The sequence below is a fragment of the Ochotona curzoniae genome, unplaced genomic scaffold (assembly GCF_017591425.1).
Source record: "Ochotona curzoniae isolate NIBS_2020 unplaced genomic scaffold, NIBS_Ocur_1.0 scaffold_4701, whole genome shotgun sequence".
Classification (NCBI taxonomy): domain Eukaryota; kingdom Metazoa; phylum Chordata; class Mammalia; order Lagomorpha; family Ochotonidae; genus Ochotona; species Ochotona curzoniae.
The window spans coordinates 83,252,578-83,276,122 of NW_024467122.1; the positions used below are offsets into that span (position 1 = coordinate 83,252,578).

General features: G+C 44.8%; 1 protein-coding gene across 1 annotated transcript in view; it reads right to left on the reverse strand.

Moving 5' to 3' along the window:
• The window catches only part of MYO9A (myosin IXA), a 221,086-nt gene extending 199,326 nt beyond the window's left edge, over positions 1-21,760 (reverse strand). The window contains exon 1 of the mRNA XM_040969582.1: positions 20,741-21,760. The gene's annotated coding sequence lies outside the window, so the exon portion shown is untranslated. The remainder of the gene's footprint in view (positions 1-20,740) is intronic.
• Positions 21,761-23,545: the final 1,785 nt, after the last annotated feature.

Sequence of the window (23,545 nt, forward strand, 5' to 3'; positions counted from 1 at the left end):
GAAGCAAATGTGTAACTCTAGATGAGACTGGCTGTACAATAATGGCTCACCATGCAAATCATTTTATAGCAAAAGCTCCTGGGGAATCAGAACAGACAACAAAGAACAAATCCTCTCTGATGTAAGTTTCCCCTATTTGGGCAACTTCACAAACATACTTAAGGTGTATACCAATAGAAATGAAACAAGAGGATGAAAGCAGTAAGGATCATGTTAATTCTATATTTAATGAAATTAAAACTCCCTACAAATTTGCGGGAAAAAAGAAATAGCTAAAGAAAACCAACTCTGGGCTCAGCATGATGGTGTAATGGTTAAGGTCCTCGCCTTGCACGTGCCAAAAATCCCATATTGGCACCGGTTCTAATCCCAGCAGCTCCGCTTCCCATCCAGCTCCCTGCCTGTGGCCTGGGAAAGCAGTCGAGGACGGCCCAAAGCCTTGGGACCCTGTACCCATGTGGAAGACCCAGAAGAAGCTCCTGGCTTCTGATTGGCTCAGCTCCAGCCGTTGAGGCCACTTGGGGAATGAATTATCGGATGGAAGATCTTCCTCTCTGTCTCTCCTCCTCTGTATATCCGCCTTTCCAATAAAAATAAATTAAGAAAAAAGAAAGAAAGAAAACCAGCTCCGTAGGCTGAGACAAGTTATTTAACTTGAAATACATTCCGCCATTCTTTGATGCTCCCCACACTAATTAGTGGTCCATAGGGTATACATCCTTTTCAACTATATAAATATCATTAAAAATAAAATATATTTTTAAAGATTTATTTTATTTTTATTAGAAAGTCAGATACAGCCCAGCGCAATAGCATACCGGCAAAAATCCTCCCCTTGAACGTGCCAGGATGCCGTAAGGACACCGGTTCTAATTTCATTGACCCCACTTTTCATCCAGCTCCCTGCCTGTGGCCTGGGAAAGCAGTCGAGGACGATCCAAAGCCTTGGTACGCTGCACCATCGTGGGAGACCCAGAAAAGGTTTCTGGCTCCTGTCTTTGGATTAGCTCAGCTCTAGGTCACTGTAACTACTTGGAGAGTGAATCAGCAGACAGAAGAGTTTACTCTCTGTATCTCCTGCTCTCTGTATATCTCCATTTTCCATAAAAATAAATAAATGGGGGCCCGGTGCAATGGCAAAGTGGTTCAGGTCCTCACCTTGCATGCCCGGGATCCAATGTGGGCACTGGTTCTAATCCCGGCAGCTCCACTTCCCATCCAGCTCCCTGCCTGTGGCCTGGGAAAGCAGTAGAGGACAGCCCAAAGCCTTGGGACCCTGAATTCACCCGTGTGGGAGACCCGGAAGAAGTTCCTGGATCCTGGCTTCGGATTGGCTCAGCTGCAGCTGTTGCGGCCACCTGGGGGTGGATCATCGGACGAAGGGTCTTCCTGTCTGTCTCTCCTCTCTGTATATCTACCTTTCCAATAAAAATAAAATAAATCTTTAAAAAAAATTTAAAAATTAAAAAAGAAAAAAGAAAAAAAATGCTGAAAAAAGAGAGAGAGAAAGAAAGAAAGAGAGAGAGAGAGAGGAAGGAAGGAAGGAAGGAAGGAAGGAAGGAAGGAAGGAAGGAAGGAAAGAAAGAAGGAAAGAAAGAAAGAAAGAAAGAAAGAAAGAAAGAAAGAAAGAAAGAAAGAAAGAAAGAAAGAAAGAAAGAAAGAAAGAAAGAAAGAAAGAAAGAAAAGACAGAAATGAAGATCTGTCTCATGATTCACTCCCCAAGTGACCACAACAGCTGGAGTTGTGCCAATCCAAAGCCAGGAGCCAGGAGCCTCTTCTGAGTCTCCCATGTAGGTGCAGGGTCCCAAGGCTTTGGGCCATCCTCAACTGCTTTCCCAGGCCACAAGCAGGGAGCTGGATGGGAAGCAGGGCTGCTGGGATTAGAACCAAGGCAAGCACTTTAGCTGCTAGGCTACTATGCCGGGCTCAAAATAAATAATTTTTTTTTAAAAAACACATTGGTATTTAGTCATGGTCTAGTTTTAGAGTCAGCAAAGTTTTTCACTAAAGGGAAATACAGTAAATATTTTGGATTCTATACGTTACACGGTCTCTTACTCAACCTCTCAATTCTGCTTTTGTGGCATAAAAGCAACTATCCACACAAAATTATCCTCAAGTAACCTGCCTTTAACTCATAAAAGCAAAAATCCACAAAGAAAACTAACTGTAAAGTAGATATTAGACATGCTTGTGCCACAGTAACAAAATATATAATTACGCCCCCTACAGTCTATATCGGCTCAATGAAAACAAAAAGGAAAGCAATACTTACATTATCGCAGCACGTTAAGAATTTTGTTCGTAAGGACTTAATTAAATTAACACTTTTTCTGCTTTCCTAAACTGAGAAATTAGTAAAGGGCTGGAATTATGAAATACCCAGTTTGGCTGTCAGCCGGCACACTTGCATGACATATCAATGTGCCAGTTCTGGTCATGGCTATTCCACTTCCAGTCCAGCTCCTTGGTAAAGCATCTATCAGACAACTGAAGACAACTTAAGCACTGGGGCCCTAGCACCGACGCAGAATAGCCAGACTCCTGGTTTCAGCCTGGACCGGCCATGTCCATTCTGGCTATTTAGCAACTGACCTAGCAGACAGATGCTCTATTTCTTCTTTCTCTGCCAGAAGCTTTCAAATAAATCAATAAATATTTTAAAACATTAAAGAAGAAAATGAAATTTCTCCCTGTTAGACTATAGAATCACATGAAATAACTGCTACTGCAAATAATAATAGCAACAGTCATTTACAAACAACTAAAAGCTGGATGAACTACAAAATCTCTATTTTTAAAGCATTACTTCTTTTTTTAATATTTATTTTCATTGGAAAGGCAGATCATATTCACAGAGAGAGGGAGAGACAGATCTTCCACTTGCTGGCTCACTTCTCAAGTAGCTGCAATGGCCAGAGCTGAGCTGATCCAATTCGAAATCAGCAGCTTCTTCCGGGTCTCCCACGCAGGCATAAGGATCTGAAATGGAGCAGCCAGGACAGAAACCAGCACCCATATGAGATGCCAGCCAACTTAATCTGCTACGCCACAATCCAAACCCAGAACAAAACGTTTTCAAAGACTTATTTTTATTTCAAAAGCAAAGTTATAGAGATAAGCAGAAACAGAAGTATCTTCCATCTGCTGATTTGCTCCCCAAATAGCCCCAATGGCCAGAGCTGAGCTGATCTGGAGCCAGGAGCTTCTTCAAAGTCTCCCACGCGGGTGGACTTTGGGTCATCTTCTGTTGCTCTCCCAGGCCATAAGCATGAAGTTAGGCTGGAAGTGGAGCAGCCAGGAATTGAACTGGTGCCTACGTGAGATGCTGTGCCACAGCAGAGACTTGGCCTATTACAACGCAGTGCCAGCCCCAACCTCTTGCTAAGTAAAAAGGCAACTGACCAGTTCTAAGTTCAAAGACTAAGTGTGTTGAATCCTGAGGCTATGGGCTAATAGCTGAAGAATGGTACGGATCAATAAAACACAATGAAATACGAAGGATCTCTGAAATAAAGCTACTCAGCACAACCTAAGGAGCCTTCGCCTCACAGCTTTTGCCAAGTATACAGCACTTGGTATGTATCTGCCGGCACAGCAGGAAGACCATGAGACCTTCTACACAGTGAAAAGCTTAATTGCAGGCTGCAGGGCAGACACCGAACCCACCCTAGAAACACTGGAAACCAAAATTAACCATACTTGTGACCCATTTCAGAAACAATTCAATTCCACATCAGAATACACTCACTCCTAATTCTTTTTCGTCTCTCTGAGGAATTACCAGAATTTTCCAGGAGAAAACAGTTAGGAATTCAGTCATCCTTTTTTTATTTTAATGTATCATATTCACCACCACCACAATTATAGGGTACTCACTCAAAGAATCATGAAAAGGTGGTATCAACAACAACAAAAAGTCAACACAAATCCACAGATGGCTCCAACAGAAATGAACAAGTTTTTTGATATTCATCTGAACTTAAATGAGATACTTGGTATTTGTCCAGGCAAGATTCCCACGGTGTCTTTAATTATGCTACATTATGCATACCGCTGATACACCACAAACTGACTGAAACTTGACAGATATTCAACAACTCTTAAGAGAATAAACATGCTGATTCCCTGAGTCTGTTCTGTTGTTACTTAAAACACAGAAAAAGTGGCTTTCAAAAAGTGTGTGCAAAATTGAATTGAGTTTTCAGCTGTAGGCCAATGCCTAGGTTGCTTTGTTCCTCAGAAGGTTTTACACTGCTGAGAGAAAAGCAGTCAACAGCTGGGTAGGGTTAACTACACCAGTATGCCAACAAAGTTATTCTTTTTGATTATTCTTTTTGATTATTTGTTTGTTTTGGCTTTGTTTGTTTGTTTTGGTTTTGTGGTTGTTGTTAAAGACAATTGGGGAAGGAGGAACTCCAGGCCAGAACATGCCACACTAGCCCCCAGTGGGGTAATGTAAATTGTTTGGGGAAGACGGACTGAAGCCCTGTTAGAGTGGGAGAAGCTGAGGGCATGTTGGACAGGGAGGAATGACTTCTGGGGTCTTCCATGTACCTGGCCACTGCACCAGCAGGTTGGCAGGGGAGCTGAGACGGAGTGGTTTAGCAGGCAGAAAACTGGAGGGCATGTCTGAATCAGGCCAGGTCACTCACATGGGAAATCGGGGCTGGGCTAAATGGCTTTGCCCACCGTCTGCTGGCCCTCACAGAAGCTGGGGCTAGAGCAGCATGCCTAGCTGGGTTAGGCCACAATAGCCAAAACAAGGAGCAGGCCATGTCAGGTTGGGCCACAACACTCACTGGAATATGACCGAATCAAATCTGGGGGCAGAGTCTGGTTGGGGAATTGTGGGCTTGCCTCTGTGGGACTGCAGCACCTCACGGTTTAGTTGGAGAGCTGGGTGCAATGACAGACCAAGCCAGGCTGGACCATGGAACGCACCTGACACTCACAGAGGCTGAGGCTGAGAGGAGGCTGGGTGTCGCCAGGCTGAAGCACTTGCCAGCACATGCAAGGCCCAGGACAAAGGGCAGACAGTGCCAAGCATGGCCGCTGCACTGCCGGCACGTGTGGGCTCTGGGGACAGAACAGGCCTGGTAGGAGAACTTGGGGAACACCTCTGCTAGTCCACAGCTCCTGCTGGTGAGCACCAGAGCTGGCGTTAGGAGCAGGCTCGACCAAGCTGGGCTGTAAGAGCAGTTTGTACATGTGTGAGCTGAGTGTGGCAGCAGGCCAGGCAGGATCAACCCACAGCATACATTGATACAAATTAGAGCCAGGACAGGGTGCAATCAGTGTTTGTATAGCCTGGGTCTAGGACAGTCCAGGCTGGGCCAGGCCTTAGCACAAGAGCTAGGACAAGGTGCAGAACACAACTGGCTGAGCTAGGCTGCAAAAACCACCAGCAAGAGCTAAGACTCCAGGTGGACCATGCCAGGCTGGGTTGAAGCACCTGCCAGCACATGCAAGATCCAGGGCTGGGAATGGGCATGGTAGGGGTTTTCTGGAAGCTCCCCTGCTGGGCTGCAGCTGCCACTGCTGAGTGTGAGACCTGGGGCTGTGGGCAGACCAGGCTGGTCAAGGCTGTAGCACCCATCCACATGCATGTGGACTGAGCTGAAGGTGGGCTAAGCTGGGCTGGGCACCACCAACACCACCCACTAGTACTCACGAGAGCCAGAATGGGTATGGGATAGGCAAGGTTATGCCACAGCACGCACCCACCAGGGTCACAGAGAAGTGAGGTCTAGGGATATGCCTGGTTGGGCTAGGCTGTAACATCCATCTGTGAGAGCCAGAATGGGTGCAGGACAATAGGACTAGGAAGTAGCACCCACCAGGGAGTACCAGGACTGGTAGCTGGCCATGTTCATCTGGGTAGCAGTACCTAATGGCACATGTGAGATCCACTGCTGAAAGCAGGCCTGGTAGAGGAACTTGGGGAGCTCCCCTGTTAGACACAGCTCCTGCTGTTGAGAACATGAGAGCAGGACGTGGAGCACCCACATGTTAGCTGGGTCTGAAGGGGCTGCCCAGGCAGGGTCAGTCCACAGCAAACACTAGCATTAGTGAGAACCAGGACAGGGCACAAGACAGGCCAGATTGGACAACACCCACCAGCACACATGAGGCCTGGGAGTGGGTCAGGTTGGGCTAAGCTGCTACAATCCGTAGTGGGAGCTAGGACTCAAGGCAGGTCAGGCTGAGTCAGGCTGTAGCACTTGATGGCAAATGACAAGACTGGGGCGAGCCATCTCAGACCGTGCAACAGTACCTGATGGTACATGCAAGACCCAGAGCCAGGAGAGGGCCTAGTAACGAAACATCAGAGTCTCTCTTGCTGGGTTGCTGCTCCACTGATGAGTGTGAGAGCTGATACTAGGGGTGAGCCAGGCTGGGGTGGGTCAGGCTGGACTAGGCCGCAGCATCCCCTGGAGTACAGGAGAGTCTGAATGGACACGGGCCAGCCAAGCTAGGCTACAGCACAGGCTGGCAAGTGCCATGAATTGGTGCAACTCATGTCAGGCTGAACTGCAATATCCCCTGACAGGCACAAGATCCAGGGCTGGGAACTTATCATGCGGAGAAACTGTGAGCACTGCCCTCCTAGGCTGTATCTATCACCGGTGAGCACAAGAAACAGGGCTGGGACGGCCAGAATAAACATAACAGCAGCACCTGTCAGCATTAAGTGATGGCCACATCTAGGGGTGGGCCTCTGTCACCAACGTGGGAGACCAAGACAGGAGTCCCTGGTTCCTGCCCAGCCCAGGTTTCTATGGCCATCTGGAGAGTGAACCAGCGGATGGAAGTCCTCTGTCTCTCCCTGTTTCTGTGTCACTCCTGCACTTTAAATAAACAAATGTACTCTAACAATATATTGTAAGGGGCCAGTGTCGTGGCATAGCATATTAAGCCTCTGCTTGTGGTGCCAGTTTTTTGAGTCCCAGCTGCTCCACTGTCCATACAATTCCCTACTACTAGCCAGGAAAAGCAGCAGAGAATGGCCCAAAGCCTTGGGACCTGAAGGAAGCGCCTGGCTCCTTGCTCCTGGCTTTGGATTGGCTCAACACCAACCATCACAGCCACTTGAGGAGTGAACCAACAGATGGAAGAAATTTCTTTCTCCCCTTCTCTTTGTAAATCTACCTTGCCAATAAAAATACATATTTAAATATATAAAAATATTTTTAAACAGTAATAAGTTATTAAACAAATTTTCAGACAAACAAAAGCAAAGATACCCTATCACCAGCAGTATGAAATTTTTTTTTAAGATTTATTTTTATTGGAAAGGCAGATATACAGAGAGGAGGAGAGACAGAGAGGAAGACCTTCCATTCAATGGTCCACTCTCCAAGTGGCCGCAACGACTGGAGTTGAGCCAATCCGAAGACAGAAGCCTGGAACCTCTTCCAGGTATCCCATGTGGGTGCAGAGTCCCAAGGCTTTGGGCCACCCTCGACTGCTTTCCCAGGACACAAGCAGGGAGCAGGATGGGAAGAAGGGCCACCGGGATTAGAACCGGTGACCATATGGGGTCCCAGCACATTCAAGGCGAGGACCTTAACCACTACGCTATTGCGCCGGGCCCCAGCAGGATGAAATTTAAGAAATAATGTTAAACGAATTTCTTCGGATTGAAGGAAAATAATCTATGGAAGTCTAGATCAGAAGGAAGGGATGAACATTATCAGAAAACACTAAGTACAAGGCAGCCATGTCCACTGCTTCCATTTACTACTACGATGCACCTATCATAACAGCCAATGCCGTGAGGGAAAAACTGAAAGTATAAACACTGAAGAAGGAATTAACTACCACCATTATTGCCAGATAACATGTTTTTTTTGTTTTGTTATGATCCTTTATATATCTAAAGATATTTATTTTCTGAAAGAGAGACAGGGAACTAGGGGAGCGCAAGAGGGAGAGGGAGGGTCAGAAGTTTCCTCCAGGTCTCCCACATGAGTTGCAAAAGCCCACATACTTGGGACTCCCTTACGGGTGCAGTGGTCCAAGGACTTGAGCAATCTTCCAATAATTTCCCAGATGCATTAGCAGAGAGCTGGATGGGATGTGGAGCAGCTGGGACTCAAACCCGGGCCTCAGGGGATGCTGCAGCAGCAGCTTAGCCACTATGCCACAGTACCAGCACCGAACTTACTTTTACACACAGAGGTTTCAATGGAATAGTCAAGTAAACTAATCACCAATGTTGGCAAATTCACAGAACACAAGGCCATCACAAGCAAACGAAGTATATTTCTAAATACCACACGAAAAAAATTTTAAATGATATTTTAAATACAGCAATATTTAGGACAGAATCTAAATCCAAGAGAAAGGCATATGCTACCATATTTACAATGTTGCTTGGGACACCCACATCCCATGCAGGAGTACCTGGGTCTCAGTTCCGGCTCCACCTCAGCTTCCTGTTAACGCACACCGTGGAAGGCACCTGGTAGTGGATCAAGTGCTTGGGTCCCTGGAGCTAACCCTGGTGGCACAGTGCGTTAACCTGCCACTCGCATGCCATGTTAGAGTGGCAATTTCAGCCCCAGATAATCTGTCTCCAATCCACTTCATTCTTAAACATACCTGAGAAGGTAACAGATGATGGTCCCAGTACTTGAACCTCTAACCCCTACATGAGAAACCAAGATGGAGTTCCTGGCATCCTGCTTGAGCCTGCTCGAGCCACCATCACTACTGCCACTTAGGGAGTTAACCAATACATAGAAGATTTCTGTTTTTCTCCCTCCAACTCTCTATATGTCTTTCAAGTAAGCAAAATAAACTTTTTTTATTTTAAATAAAAGTGCTTGAATCCCTGCTACATACACGGGAGAACAAGACTGGCTCCTGGCTCTCAACTTTCCCCTGCCCCAGCCCCACCTGCCCCAGCCCCACCTGCCCCAGCCCTTGGGCAGTGAACCACTAGCTAGATGTCCTGTCAGTCTCTATCTCTCCGTGTCTGCCTTTCAAATCACAAATGAATGAATAAGAACAAAACTAACAAAAACCATGTGAAAAATCCCTAAATTAGAAATTAAGAAACTGTTGAAAGACATTAAGACTACCAAAAATGCAAAAATATACCATTTTCAAGAGTAGGAAAATTCAGCATTATTTTTTAAAAAGATTTATTTATTTTTATTGGAAAGCAAGATTAGATTTAGAGACAGAAGGAGAGACAAAAAGAAAGATCTTCTACCCACTGGTTCACTCTTCAAATGGTTGCAATAGCTCAGAGCTGAGTTGACCCAAAACCAGGAGCTTCTTCTGCGTTTCCCATGCAGGTGCAGGGTACCAAGGCTTTGGGCCGTCCTCCACTGCTTTCCCAGGCCACAAGCAGGGAGCTGGATGGGAAGTGGAGCAGGTGGGATATGAACCTGCACCCACATGGGTGCCTGGTAACCACTGAACCATTGTGCTGGACCCAGACTCAAGCGTTATTAAGATGCATACTTTCTCCAAATTTACCAATATATTCAACTGTCTGTATCAAAACTCCACCAACAGTACTTCATGGATAATGACAAAGATATTATAAGGTTTATATGAAAGCCTGAAAGACCCAGAATAAGCAAGTCAATATGAGGAAATTGCAAAAAGTTCATAGAATATTGCACTAAAAAGATGTGTATTCTGATGCAACAGAAACTTGAAGTCCATGTATAGTTTTTTCATAATACACATTTATCATAAACATTTAAAGGAGCCAGACACTATAGGATCTCACTGAATAATTGCAGCAATCAAGATAAACAGCTTTGGCAAAACACTACACAAACAGATCAGTGCAACACAGACTCCCGTTACTGGCCTACACTAACAAAGTAAAGCGATCTTTGAAGAAGAAAAAACCAAGGCAAGTCAATGAAGACAGGATACTCTTCTCAAGCTGCTTAGCAATGAACAGCCACATGAAACAAAAATTAAAAATAAATATAAATAAATAAACAAATGTGCAGCCAGCATGGTAGCACACCAGGTGAAGCCACAGTTTGGGAAGCCAACATCCCATATTGTGGGTCTGATTCAAGTCCCGGACGCTCTGCTTCTATTCTATCTCCCTGCTAATGCAGTCAGCAGGGGAGTAAACAAGAGGACAGATTTCTCTCTCTTTCTGTATGTATATATGTGTGTGTCTGTATATGTATGTGTATACAAAACTAAATTTCAAAATTCATAAGTACAAAATACACAAATCTTTTAAAAATATATAAGAATTATATGAAATACAGTATTATTCCATTTAGTTCAAAAAAAACCTACACTGTCGCGAGGATTGGGAAAATGTGGCCATTCACCTGAGGACAGACACATGAGAAAGGGCAGCAGGAGGGAGGCACTTCTGGTTTGTTGGTCTCAGCAAAGGCAAAACAAACATTCCCTTCATAATTTTCCTTAAATTGTATGTATTTATTACACTGTCATATACATTAAAACAATATGGTAAAACCACTGTCTTTCAAAAAGGTAACCTGGTCTGGACCTAATGAGCACTTTAGAAAACACCGACTCAACTGCATAATCCTCCACCTCCAAGCACAGACATCCCATATGGGCGCCAGTTTGTGTCTTCTGTGGCTGCTCCACTTCCCATCCAGCCCTGTTTGTGGCCAGGGAAAGCAACAGTGGGACCCTGCACCAACATGGGAGATTCAGAAAAAGCTCCTGGCTCCTGGCTTCAGATCAGCTCAAATCCAGCCACTGTAGTCATTTGAGGAGTTTAACAGCAGATGGTAGATCTCTGTCTATCCTTCTCTCTATAAAATCTGATCTGCCTTCCCAATAAAAATAAATTCCTCAAAAATTTTTAAAGAAAATTAAAAGGAAAAGAAAATGACTGAGGCTACTGCCATCATGTGGCACATTGAGTCTCTGCCAGTGGTGTCACCAGTTTGAACCCCGGCTTTTCCACTTCTGATCCAGCTCCCTGCTAACAGCCTGGGAAAGCAGTGGAGGGTGACCAAGGCCCTGGGCCACTGCACCCACAAGGGAGACTCAGAAGAACCTCATGGCTTCCAGCGTTGGACCAGCCTAGCACTGGCCATTGTGATAATTTGGGCAGTGAACCAGCAAATGGAAGATTTGTGTTTCTCTCTCTGACTTTCCTTCTCTGTAATTCTGCATTTCAAATTTTAAAAAAAATTTTAAGATAAAATAAATAAAAATTAAAATTATCATAATCACATAATTTATGGCATCCTCCACAATGCCCACCCGCAGCACACAGCAAGCTGCTCACGGTAGATGCTCAAATATTTTTGATCAATTGATGGAATAAATATTCAATAACAGGAGTAAAAGACAATTTTGGGTCCAGCACAATTGCTCAATGGCTAAATCCTCACCTTGCAAGAGCCAGGGTCCTACATGGGTGCCAGTTCATGCCCCTGTTGCTCCATCTAGCTCCCTGCCTGTGGCCTGGGAAAGCAGCAGACAATGGCCCAAAGCCTTGGGACCCTGAACCTGCATGAGAGAGACTCAGAAGCTCCAGGCTCCAGGCTTCAGATCAGCTCAGCTCCAGCCTTTGCAAACACGTGGGGAGTGAACCAGCAGATGCATGATCTATTTCTTTGTCTCTCCTTCTGCCTATAAATCTGATGTTGCTTTCCAATAAAAATAAATAAATCTTTTTAAAAAACAGATAGTTTAGATTCTCTTACAGCAAATTTCTAGTTCACAGCCCTAGAGTCTGAATTCCTTGTACTTCAACGGCTACTCTTCCCTGCCAACTTAAAATTTTCCTAGCCTTTGACCCACTATACTCACAAAACACATCTTCTTTTTCTCACTTGATTGTATGGTGGTATGTAATGAACGCTTGGAAGCCTACAATCATGAGGGATGTAATGTAGAAGAGAGGAAAAAAAGAAAGGTTGAAGTTAATGGGAATGGGAGAGGGGAAGCTGCAGGAAACAACCAGCAAGGACAGAGCATTAGTTGAGCACCTAGGTCAAGGTTGGCACTGGATCACAGTGGGTTGAGTCACCATCCCAGAGGAGGCTGGTCAAGCCCTGGCTGCTCTAATTCGGATCCAGCTCCACCACACATGCGGGAGCAGAGAGAACCAGTGCTGGATGGAGATCCACCTCCACCACACACGCGGGAGCAGAAAGAACCAGTGCTGGACGGAGATCCAGGTCCACCACACACGCGGGAGCAGAGAGAACCAGTGCTGGACGGAAATCCAGCTCCACCACACATGGGAACAGAGCAAACCAGTGCTGCAGAGAACTACTAACTCTGCTATTCAAGTAACTAAAAAATAAATCTTTGAAAAGAAAATACACACAAGATGAAAGGTTTTTAGTTCAAACACTTCATGAAGGCAAGGAACACGGGGGGGGGGGGGGAGCAAACCAGTATCTACTGCACCTTCGGACATAGGTTCCATAAAAAGTGGAACAGATGAACAGTGAGTCCTGCCTGTGCCCCATCCTCAAAGGAAGGAAAGCACACCTATATGCCAGATTATCCTAAAACTCTCTCTGCAAAAACCAAGTCAACTATGACTTGGAAAAATCAACTTCCCAATTATTTGGAAAAGAAACGTTATGTTTTACTAAACTTAATGAGTGATATGTACTTAAACATACTCAGAAAATTACATACATTGGAACTAAACTCAGTCAAATAAGAGAATATTGGGCATCCTCAAAAACAAACTCAACTCTGTAAAGTTTTACAAAATGTATTCCATGCAAATTTTAAAATAGTACAAAACAACACATGCAGGTTGCAGCACGATGGCTTGGTGCCCAAATCCTCCCCTTGCAGAGAAAATAATGACCTTGGCATCATACGGGTCAAAATAGGTACGTGTGGCACTCAGACCTAACGGCCAACAGGTTTCCAGCAAGATCAGCATCAACAACGTAGCCATACAGGACATCTGGTGTCTCCCTAAACCTGGAACCTGCTCCAACCAGAAGTGGGAGAAAAGTTGTAGAGAAAATATTGCAGCCTCAACACGGCATCACAGGAAGTGGAGACTAGTGAGCCAGGAGCTGGGGCTACGGAGACCATGGTGGAAATCTAACATAAAAACTCAGACTTGCTGGAAGGAGTAGTACAAGTGACTGCAAACAAAGAGTCATGTGCCAACCACAACAAGTAAAATCGAATTGTAGACATGTGGGTGACACAGCTTAGAAATCTGCCCCAAGGAGAAGAATCTGATAACCAGAAGAACAATAACAAGTGCAAAAGCAGAAACACAATGGCTATTACTGAAAATTCCCCTACAAAGAAGCAAAACCCTTTGGCAACCTCAGTTCACTGAAGAAATCGAGAAAACGGGGGATACAGAATTCCAAACACTTGTTATAAAACTTCTTATCAACAATGAGAAGCACATAATACAGGAGTTCAAGGAATTTAAGGACTATGTCACACAAGAAATGAATCAAATGAAAGCTGATGTATCAGAAATAAAGAATACAGAGGAGCAAATTAAAAGTACAGTGGAGAGTCTCCAAAATGGAACAAAAGATGTAGGAGAAAAAATCTCACAATTGGAAGATATTTCCTGTCACCAGGGGGAAATAAACAAAATCTGGAAGCAGAGCTGAGTCAAGCTAAAAAAAAAGTATTCAAGTATATTAAACAACCAAATATAAGAGTTATGGGAAAATTTCCCTAATCTAGAGAAAGAATTGGGAAACAACATCCAGCAGGGGCACAGAACTCCCAACAGGCCTGATCAAAAGCAATCTTCACCACAACACATGATCATCAAGCTCTCTTCAGTCGAACATAAGGAAAAGATCCTGAAATGTGCACGTGAAAAAAATCAATTGATATATAAAGGAACACCAATTAAATTCACAGGAGATCTCTCACAGGAAACTCTACAGGCAAGAAGAGAATGGAGTGACATATTCCAGATTCTAAAAGAAAAAAATTGTCGGCCTAGGATAACATATCCAGCAAAGCTTTCGTCTTTGAAAATGAAATAAAATTCTTCCACAGTAAAGAAAAACTCAACGAATTTGTTCTTCCAAACCTGTCCTACAAATGATAAAGATGTTCTCTTGACAGAGAAAAGGAACAGTGCTCACCAAAACCAAAGGCAAATGGAAAGAACATCCCATTAAAATATCAGAAGACTAAATTAATGAATAAACCATTGCTAAAATGACAAGATCAAATTACCACCCATTCATATTAGCTTAAACTCATCAATCAAACGTCCTAGGTTAATAGACTGGATTAAAAAACAAATCCCCTCTATTTGTTGTCTAGTAGAGACAAAAATTAGTGGAAACTAAATCGCATAGGTTTTGATGTTTTCTGTTAGTTTCATCTCTTCAAAACACTTTCTTCTGATTAAATTCTTCAATGACTCATAGATCATACAGTAGCATTTTCTTCAAGAAGGTTCTTGATTTTCTTTTTCATTTCTTCAGTGACACATTAGTCATTCAGCAGCATGTTATTTAACTTCATGGTGTTGTTAATTTCTTATTTTTCCTTACTGTTGTTGATTTTGTTTTGTAGCTTTTCACTCATAGGGATGTATAGTAACAGTGTAATGGAGACCGTCATATCCAGATGTGAGGATACAATGCAGTATGCATCTTTACTTCCAGATCAAAAATGGACTCTCAATGAAACTGTTAACTATATCTTGACAATGGGATGCTGGACTTTCTGCCACTGTCCATGACCACAAGGATGGACATATGACTGTGTATGAAGAATTATACTATAGTAAAAATATAGGGAAATTCAGTGGGGGATGAGGGGACTTGGGCAGAAGAGAAGAGAAATCCAAGGATCTGTGGAACTATATCATAAAATAATAATAATAATAATAAAAAGAAATGTCTATCAAGTAAAAATCCAAGAACCCACTCAAAAACAACAGTTGTCCCTAGCATAGATAACTATTGGTCAACTCTTCACTGTAAAAGCTAGACAGGAAAGAACTGAAGTTCTCTCCACTTGACAAGGTTATAAAGCTCTTATTAATAAATAAAGAATGACAGCTAATAAATATCTGAAAATTAGAGAGCTGGGAAATGTCTTTTTTAAAGATTCATTTATTTTTATAGGGAAGGCAGATTTACAGACAGAAGGAAAGACAGAAAAACACTCCAGCAATTGGTTCACTCCACAAATGGCTTCTACAGCCGGAGCTGAGCCGATCCAAAGGTAGGAACCAGGAGCTTCTCTGGGTTTCCCACGTGGGTGCAGGGGCCCAAGGACTTGAGCCATCTTCTGCTGCTTCCCCAGGTCATAAGCATCAGGAGCTGGATGAGAAATGGGGCAGCTGGGACACAAACCATTGCCCATATGGGATGCCAGCACTGCAGGCAGAGGAATGCTTGTTACAGCACCACACCAGCCCCGAAAGGTCACCTGTTTTAAGCCACTGCCTACAGCGCCAGCATCCCATTCAAGAACACTGGTTCAAGTCCAAGTCACCCCACTTTCAACCCAGCTGCCTGCTGATGCACCTGGGAGGCAGCAGAGGATGACCAAAATTCCAGGTTTTCCTGACATGTCTGTGAGCAGACCCACACGGAATTCCAGAATCGTGCCTTTGACCTGGCCCAGCCCCAGCCGTGGGGCTCATGGCAAGTGAAACAGCAAATTGGAAAATCTTCCCCTTTCCCTTTCACTGTGTTTCTACCTTTCAAACAAATCTTATAAAAGGGAGGGGCCCAGTGCCATAGCCTAGTGGCTAAAGTCTGCATTGACCTTATGCTAATGAAGGGATCTGTGTTTAAGGTTTTTCATTCTTTCCTTGATCTTTAGGTTTTCTTTTTCTTTGTGATACAAGATTGAGTTCTAGAATAAGAATTATAGTAGGAATTTCTATTGAGTTTTTAGGTGAAACAAATGGCAGAATTATCCTTGGATACATCCACTTGACCATGACATCAAAAGTCTGTGCCAGAGCTTGTGAGGGTTTCTGTCTAAATAAATGGGACAGCTTTCTTGCATGTGTCTATTATGCTCATGAAATCGTATAGTGATCCGTTTATTTTCTCTACGCCTATTCCACGCACCCTCCTCGAGTTCCAAACTCGGCTGGAGCTGGACTCCTGCAGGCTAGTTAGCATGGACCACAGCTGACCACCACCCACTGGCACACACTAAAGTTAGGACTGGGGGCTACCTGGCAGGGTTAGATCACAGCACCTGCTAGAGTCAGACAGGGGATGCGTGATGTTAGGCTGGGCCATGACACTAACCAGCACGCGAGGATTAGGTCTGGGGTCAGATTCTGTGGGGAATATGTAGGACCACCTCCGTGGAACTGCAATTTCCGCCGGTTTGCTCAAGAGTTGGGGTAGAGACAGGCTGAGCTAGGCATGACCATGGAACCCTCTAACACTCATGGATATTGGGGTTGGGAACAGCATGGCTGGTCTAGATTGCAGCAGCCACAGGCGCACCAAAGAACAGGGCATGGGGTGGGCCAGGCCGCAACATCCACCAGCTCATACAAAGGCTGGGACAGAAGGGGCAGGCTATGCCAAGAAAAGGCCTAGCACTGGCTGACATGCGTAAGATCTGGGTAGGGGATTGGTCCTGGCAGAGGAACCTGGGAAATGTCCCTGGTGGGCTGTGGCTCCTGCTGGTGAGCATGTGATTCAGGCCTGGGTGTTGGTCAGGCTGGGCAATGCTGCTCCACCCATCATCAAGTATGTGTTTGGTTCCAGAGGGGGGCAGATTGGGCAGGGCTGGAACAAACCTTAGCCCATTGGCACGTGCAGGAGGCAGGCTGGAGTGTGGGTCATGCCAGGCTAGGCTATCAATCTACCAATTTGTATGAACCAGGGAGCAGACTGGGCAGGACTAGGCCACAGCAACCACTAGCTAGACTTGGGACTGGAAGCAGGCCAGGCCAGGCCAGGACAGGTTGCAGTATCAGATGGGAAAGGTGAAGGCAACGGATGGGCGATGCCGAGCAGAGCAACCACTGCCACGTGCGAGATCTGTGGCTAGTAGCAAGCCTAGGTGGGAAGCAAAGGGGATGTCCCGATGGGTTGTGGTTTCCATCAGTGAGCACAAGAGCCAAAAAGGGGGGGGCGGAGATCTGGACTGGAGATGGCTGCAGTGTTCCTCAGCATGAGTATGGACTGGGTCTGGGATGCACCAAACCGAGCTAGACTCCATCACCCACTGCTGCTCATGAAACCCAGAGTGGGTGTAGGATGCGCTCAGCTAGGTCTCAGCACCCACTGAACCACATGAGAGCTGTATCTGGGTGAAAACCAGGTGTGACTGGGCTGTAGCACTCAACAGAAAGAACCAGAGTGGATGGGGCCGGTCGGGCAAGGACATGGTTCTTGCCAGGACACAAGGTAGACTAAGTCAGTTTGGGCCAAGGACTCACAGTATGCATGAGATCTGCCCCTGGGAGGAAAACTGATAGAGGAGCTTGGGGAGCTCCACTGTCAGGATGCAGTTTCTGCAGGTTAAGTACAAGAACCATGGCTGAGCGAAGCCCAGAACAGGTTAGGTTACAGTACCCATTGGTATGGGTCAGGTATGGGGGTGGCCCAGGCTGGGCAAGTTCATAACACCCACTGGCAGAGCTGAAAACCAAGACAGGATGCAGGACTGGCCAACCAGTTCACATTAGGGCTGGGACTGAGGGTTGGTTGGACTGGGCTAGGCTGCATCACCCACCGGCATGAGTTGGATCTGGTGGTAAATTGTCTGGATCAGGCTGCAGAATCTGCCAGCAAATGCCAAGATGAGGCAGGCCATGCCAGACTGGGCCACAGCACCCACTAATACACATGAGACCCAGGGGAAAGGCGGGGGGGGCAGCACAGAGAGTGAGCCTGGCTAAACAGGTGGTGTCATCTACCAGCATGAGCATGGGTTGGATAGTGTGGTTAGTTGGGTTGAACTAGGTTCCAATGCTCATTGATGTGTATAAGAATTGATAGGATGTGGGACAGACTAGATCAGTCTGCTGCACATACTGGCAAGCACAGGAACCAGGGCTGAGGGTACATCTAGTGGTGGTTATTAGGAGGTGCTCCCACTGGTGTGCATGAGGGCTAAGTGTGTAGCGGGTTGAGTTGGACTGGGCAGCAGCATCCATTGGTTTGCATACGAGATGGCACTAGAAACAAACTGTCCCAGCAATTGTAACTACTAGTGTGTGCATTAGGTTGACATGAGTGACAGACTGAGCAGGACCCCGTACTGACAAGCACATGTGAGTCCGGTCTGGGATCATATCAGATGAGGATCCCCCTAACTGAACTGCTGGACTCAGAACTCCAACCATGGCGAGAATGTGTGCATTCTGATGATGGAGTGCATGTGTCAGAACTGGGCCTCCTCAGTGGATAAGAAGGAGCAATGGACGGCCCAGATGCTCATGGAAGATATGGCAGTCCATTGGGGTCTGCAGAGGACATCTGGTATCACAGCAGAAGGAGAGCAGAGCAAATTGCTCAGTTACCCCAGCCAAGTGTCGACAGCAAATATCTGAGCGAATAGAGATTTTAAGGTGGACTCCGTCAGCACATGGACCTTGAAAGGATTTCCTCATCCTTGGACTGACGAGACTGACAATATTTCAGAATTAAGCAAACCACTTAAACAGAACTCTTGGGAGCATGTTCCAGACCGGGGACCCTGGGATGACATCGGGCGGCTGTTCACCATCCCTGGTAGAGAGGATGGGTGCAGCTTCTCCTCAACAATGGTCTCATCCACCTTCCCCTAATTCTCAACCCTTCCCACTGTGATCAACTATGTAAACACAATTTTTTTTTTAATTTAAACAATAAAGAAAAGAAATGCCTTCCAATTTACACATTATATTCACAGAAAAGAGGGTAAATAATAGTGCAAAGAAATAATCAATTACTTTAGAAAACGGTATAATCACTCCATCAACACACACACACAGCTTCCCCCTCTGGTTTACCTCTGAAGTGTCCCCAGTGACCAATACAAGGCAAGGAGTCAGGAATACAAGCCAGGGCTCTCACAGGGGTGGCAGGAACCAGATGACTCAGCCATCATCATCACTGCCGCCCAGACAGGCATCAGCAGGAAGCTCAAGCCAAGAGCCAGAAATGGGAATCGAACTCAGGCATTCCCAAGGGGGACCAGGCTAAATACTCACTTCAAAAGCAGGCCAGTTCCTAAGATAAATGATCTGGTTTCTGCAAAGAAGCATCAGTATCATAGGAGGGGAAATGTGGAAAGAAAATACTACAGATTAAAACAAACCAAAAAGAAAATGAAAAGCAAAGGGAAAAAGTTAAAAACTGAGAAAATTCAAACACAGACTGGGTATTAAATGTTAAGGAATTACCACTATTTTATTTTATTTTTAACATTGCTTACACAGCTGAAAGGGATGCAAGCCCCTATGGATCTCCAATTAAGGTAGGAAGGATCAGGTATGGAGGAAGGTGGGCAGGACAAATGTCTTTTCCTTTTTTCTCTCTCTCTCTCCTGTATCTGCAAGGAGGAACGGGGAGGGGCCACTCCTTGCTATCAAACTGTATCCCCACCCGGAGATGAGGCGTGCTGATCATTTGAAGAAGCCTCAGACACCCCAACGTGGGGAAGAGTGTTCTGAGCGTTTTGATAGTTCTGAGATATCACTGGATCAAGATTGGGGAAAATCTTTCCAAAGTCTGTTGGCTGATGAAATCTACCTTAGTGCATCCACAAACCCAGGAACCTGCTGTAAAGCTTGGCTACTGTTATTTCTCAGGCACTGCCAATGGCACGCAAGCATTGTGAAGAATGCCTTTCTCTGATATTTGGCCTATCAGTCAAGAAGCCACTTAAGATGCCCGTATCCAGGCCAGCATTGTAGCATTAATGGGTTAAGCGACCACTTGCAGTGTTGGCATACCACACGGGCACCAGTGTGCGTGCCAGTTTCCCCACTTCTGACAGCCAAATCTTTAGACCCTATTCCCATGTGGCCAACCCCAATGAAGCTTCTGGCTCCTGGTTTCAGCCTGGCTGAAGCCCCAACAGATGCAGCCATTTGAGGAGTGAACAAGTGAAGATCTCTCTCCTCTTCCCTCCACCTCTTTCTATGAGTCTGCCTTTGCAATTAAAAATAAAGAAAAAAAACAGAAGCCCATACCCCATATCAAGTGCCTAGATTCATCTCCCATATCCACTTCTACTTTCAGGTTCCTGCTACTGCAGGACCTAACAGGCCAGCAGATGACAGCTCAAACACCTGAGTCTGAGTTCCTGGCTCCTAGCTCTCGCCTGGACAGCCCCAGTCATGGGCAGTGAGGGAAGGAACTAGTCTCTCTTTTGTGCATGCGTGTATGTGTGTGTGTGTATGCCTGCGTCTTAATAATAAATAAATACCTGTTGCTTTGAAAACATACAAAGTATTTTGAGGGAAACTTGTCATTACATGAACTTCCAAAAAGTTCAGCAAAACTACAGACATAAATATAGACAACAAGAAAGCAAGTATGGATGGAACAACATTAAACTTTTAATCTAGATGGCAGATGTACTGATGTTCTTTTTTGTCATTTCAACTTTTTAGCATATTTTGAGTGTTACCAAAAAAAAAAGTTGGCAAAGGAACGAGAAAACGAGATAGCTGCAAAACAAACAAAAAACCATGATCTAGAAATCCTTTATAAACACATCTACTCAGTTACCTCAAGCCCTTACATAAAAAACGTCCAGTGATTGCTCAGCCTATCATCTGATCGATAAAACAAACAATTTCAAACAAATACTTACACTATGAACTGCAGTAGTAGCACAATCTGTCAATGATTTCAGGAATGTTTGTCATGGGCAAACACGACACATTCTGCTGTGATATTCCAGGATGAATCAGAACACTTTCTAATACCCAATCATCTTACCCACTAAGACATCAAGAGAAGCCTTTCTTTGAAGTATACGGAATTGAAAAGTACAATCATACCTGAAACACGGAAACATTATCTTAATATCTACTTCTACAAGCAACAAACTTTGCTTAGTCACTTACTCTGACAGTCACACAATGAAATTCTCAGTCTTATGTTCAAACATAACAAGAAGGCAGGCTTGTTGGACTGCATGCGCTTAGCACCTTAACTCTGTGATAACCTTTTGCGAGATGAACATTCTGGAGCTCAGAAATGGGAAGTGACTTGCCCCTGAGTGACAGCTCCCAGATCATGAGGCTAGAACTCCAACACAAGTCTGCCGAACTTCATGTTTGCAAGTCCGTATTCTTCCCCCTTCATGGATTTAAGGTTAATAGGATCTTTCTAAGGAAAAGGTATACTTTTAAAAACTTTTCTTATTCAAAGAAGTACAAAACTGTAAACGCTTAAGGAAAATCAAAGGAGAGTTACAGTCTAACACCAGTCGTATAAAAAGAAGCAATTTTCAGCAAGCCAGCTGTCTTTGAAAGGACAGCTAGTCCTTTCCTCACTCTACATGTAAAATTACACTCCAGCTGCCCGCTGGATGACCCCACCGCCAAAAAATGCTAGTAACATAATTCACACTCAAACTCACAAGCCAGCAGCATTTGCCTCAAGCCCCCTTACCAGCCCAAGTGTGTTCACCACTCCAAACAGACCACTGTCAGCCAAAGCACTTCAATCTGTCATATTCAACTTATAAATAAAAAAACTTCCCCAAATATAAACACCCCACAATAAATATCAGATGAGCATTACGTGTTTTTTAACTTAACCATTGCATTAAAAATGTCAAAACTGTTTCTTTTCTTTATCTGAAGTTCAGAGTTACATAGAGAAAGAAAGACACAAAGAGATCTTCCATTTACTGATTCACTGCCCCAGTAACTGCAAATGCCAGGGTTGGGCCAGGGCTGGGCCAGGCTGAAGCCATGAACCCTGAGCTTCTTCCAGGACTCCCACACGGGTGCAAAGATGCAAGCACTCGGGCCGTCTTCCACCGCTCTCCCAGGCACATTAGTTCTGGGAGCCAGAACAGAAGTGGAGCAGCTGAGACTCAAACAGATGTCCATATGGGAAGTCAGCATCACAGGCAACGGATTTACTCGCTACTCCACATCATCGGCCCCCAAAACTGTTTCTGTAACGCAATATAAATTACATAATTCTTTATATAAAATAAAAATTCCATTATCAATGAGCCTTATTACATGTCTAAAGATACACAGAAGCTATGTCAAGAAACCTGAACACTGAACAGTTAAACTAAAATTAAATCTGCAGTTGGCATTGTGGCACAGGTTAAGCCTCCCAGCATCCTGCACTGGTGTGCTAGTTCGAGCTCCAGTTGCTCTACTTCCAGTCCAGCTACCTGCTGATGTACCTGAGAAGACAGAGGAAGATGGTCCAAGAGCTTGGACCCCCTGCCACTCACATGGGAGACCAGAACGCAGCACCTGGCTCCTGAATTCAGCCTAGCCCAGCCCCAGCTGTTGTGGCCATTTGGAGAGTAAATCTACAAATGGAAGATCTCTCTCTCTCTCTCTCTCCCTCTCTGTACGTAAGTCAAATTCACTAAAATAGAATACAACGCAGCTTGTAGAGTAACAGTAATATTTTGTATTCTAATACAGATGTTCTTACATTTCTGTATTTATTTGGTGAAAAATTCAACAGATCTATGTACTTTCATAAACAGTATAAAAATATACCCGCCAAACTTAATGACAATTCACTTTGGGGAAAGCAATATTCGCTCGGCAGACATTGTACTTGCACTTTGAACCTTAACCCCTTTTGGACAGTTCTGTTAGCTTTAGTCTCCTTCTGATGCTAAGCAGTGGCAGCAGCTACAGCCTTCGATCAGCCACACACTCACAAAGGGAAAGAATCAGCATTGCTCCGAGTTCACTGCGCTAAGCAATGCTGTTCGGTAGGTCAGATACATTAAATGCATTTTCAACTTACAGAATTTCCAATTGTGTTATCAGGACACAATCCCATCATAGGTCATACACAGAGTGTGTAACTTCAGAAACCAATCTAAAAGTCTTTATTACTAACAACTGATATTCATCTCTTCCACCAAAGAAGTCAAAGACTACAATAGAAAACAGACAAGTAATTAAGCAATTACACTACAGAGCTATAAAGAACCACAGGCTACAGCAAGAACACCTGCCATCAGAGGACGCTTAAATCCACTAAGAATGGAAAAAAAACAATTTAAAGAAAAAGCACCATAAATTAGTACAGTTACTATGGAAAACAGTATTGAAACTCTTACAAACTAGAAATAGGGACCAGCATGGCGCTGGGCTAATCCTCCATCCCGCACCACCAGCATCCCATTTGGGTGTCAGTTCATGCCCCAGCTGCCCTACCTGTCATCCAGTTCCCTGCTTAATGGCCTGGGAAAGCAGTGGAGAACGGCCCAGTGCCTTGGAACCCTGCACCCACATGGGAAACCTGAAAAAGCTCCTGGCTCCTGGCTTCGGATCAGCTCAACTCCAGCTGCTATGGCCATTTGGCGAGGAAACCAGCAGATGGAAGATCTTTCTCACTCTCTCTCTCCTTCTCTCTGTAAATCTGCTTCTGATACAAACAAGTAAATCTTTACAAAATA